The following is a 2,500-nucleotide window of genomic DNA, read 5'->3' as shown; positions in this document are numbered from 1 at the left end:
CTGCGATACAAACCACCTGCGAGAACCGCTGGGGCGACCGAGCAGCAGACGGCGTCGCGGCGCCGAGCGCCGGGCGGCGGCGCATCCTCAGCGCACAAAGTCCTCAATCGGACCAGCACACTGCAGATGGCCACCGCGCTTCGCACCGGGCCCGCGAGGACCTACTTTGGCCGCAAGGCGCCGCGAGCAGGGGGCGCCGGCGCGCAGCTGCGCCGCCTGCCGCGTCCGTCGGCCGGCGCGCCTGCCACTGGCCGCCCCCACCAGCCGGCTGTGGCGCGTGCGCCCACGCACCGCGCTGCCAGCACGCCGGGCGGCCCCCCCTCACCGGCCGGGGACGGTCCCACCCAGCCACCGCCGCGTATCGCCTCACACCCAGATCCCCTTTCACGTTCGTGGGCATGGTGGGTCCCCTTTCACGTTCGTGGGCATGGTGGGTCTCCCTGAAACAACCGGTTAATAGCTCGACCGATCGTCGCCAACACTGATTCACCTCTAGCGAGAACAACCGCACCACAACGGGTTACCAGTTGTTCATTTGCGTAACGTCACCAGCAAACGTACACGTCCATCGCCATTTGCAACGAGTATTGCATGCCTGTGTCAGGTGTCACAACACACTACGTCTGCCCACATAGACGCAACAACATGTGCACGCCTAGAGAACACGTGGAAGGTAGACCCCGTACGTATGCGGTGTCCATTGCGCGAACGACTGTCAGCCCGCCTCTGCAGCATGTCGCAGATGTGGAACGCGGTGCAACATGCTATCACGGTGTGTGAGAAGAGACGACTACGTCCGAATACACGCTCCACTACATCAACAGACTGCTCATGCTGATCGCCATCCAGGGCGTCCGTTCCTCCCACACGTCTGTATGGCGTACCACACTGCAATCCAGCTCTTATAGGGAGACGACACGTAGCTGCGTGCACAATATTTGGACTGTATGGTCCGCCGTTGCTAGGCGCAGTCGTCATACGGTCACATGTGCCACGATGTATCATTCAGTACATACGGACCAATGTGCAGTACAGTTTGTGGGTTTTGCGTACATCGGCGGACAGGTGACAGGCCGTACCACAACGTAGGCTGAGTACGTCGGCATGCGAAGGGCATTGAACATGCAAACTTCTCACCGACCAGCTTGCGAAGGCAGGGGGGAAGGGGGGGGGGGGGCGGCATGTACGTCCTGCTGCTATCCACACTACAGTGTATAGCAGGAGCATGTGGAAAGTCAGCAACACCTGCAAGGTGTTTAACATGACGCGATACACAGGGGACCGGGCAGTGCGAGTAGGGAACTATATTGCGAGGGTTGCGGTTAGGCAACACTACACCAATTTAACGGGTTGCATAACAATTACAGAGCAGGTTCAGCGACAACGTGCGTCAGGTTAAGGCGCAATATAGTTTAGGTTACGGCGCACTTTAGGTTAGGTTAAGGCACATTATAGGTTAGGTTAAGGCACATTATAGGTTAGGTTAAGGCACAACATGGGTTAGGTTAAGGCACAACATGGGTTAGGTTAAGGCACAACATGGGTTAGGTTAAGGCACAACATGGGTTAGGTTAAGGCACAACATGGGTTAGGTTAAGGCACAACATGGGTTAGGTTAAGGCACAACATGGGTTAGGTTAAGGCACAACATGGGTTACGTTAAGGCACAACATGGGTTACGTTAAGGCACAACATGGGTTAGGTTAAGGCACAACATGGGTTAGGTTAAGGCACAACATGGGTTAGGTTAAGGCACAACATGGGTTAGGTTAAGGCACAACATGGGTTACGTTAAGGCACAACATGGGTTACGTTAAGGCACAACATGGGTTACGTTAAGGCACAACATGGGTTACGTTAAGGCACAACATGGGTTACGTTAAGGCACAACATGGGTTACGTTAAGGCACAACATGGGTTACGTTAAGGCACAACATGGGTTACGTTAAGGCACAAATTAGGTTAGGTTAAGGCACAAATTAGGTTAGGTTAAGGCGCAACGTAGGTTAGGTTAAGGCGCAACGTAGGTTAGGTTAAGGCACAACGTAGGTTAGGTTAAGGCACAACGTAGGTTAGGTTAAGGCACAACGTAGGTTAGGTTAAGGCACAACGTAGGTTAGGTTAAGGCACAACGTAGGTTAGGTTAAGGCACAACGTAGGTTAGGTTAAGGCACAACGTAGGTTAGGTTAAGGCACAACGTAGGTTAGGTTAAGGCACAACGTAGGTTAGGTTAAGGCACAACGTAGGTTAGGTTAAGGCACAACGTAGGTTAGGTTAAGGCACAACGTAGGTTAGGTTAAGGCACGATATAGGTTAGGTTAAGGTACGATATAGGTTAGGTTAAGGTACGATATAGGTTAGGTTAAGGTACGATATAGGTTAGGTTAAGGTACGATATACGTTAGGTTAAGGTACGATATAGGTTAGGTTAAGGTACGATATAGGTTAGGTTAAGGTACGATATACGTTAGGTTAAGGTACGATATAGGTTAGGTTAAG

The sequence above is a fragment of the Schistocerca serialis genome, chromosome 4, assembly GCF_023864345.2.
Source record: "Schistocerca serialis cubense isolate TAMUIC-IGC-003099 chromosome 4, iqSchSeri2.2, whole genome shotgun sequence".
NCBI lineage: Eukaryota > Metazoa > Arthropoda > Insecta > Orthoptera > Acrididae > Schistocerca > Schistocerca serialis.
This window is presented reverse-complemented; position numbering follows the sequence as displayed.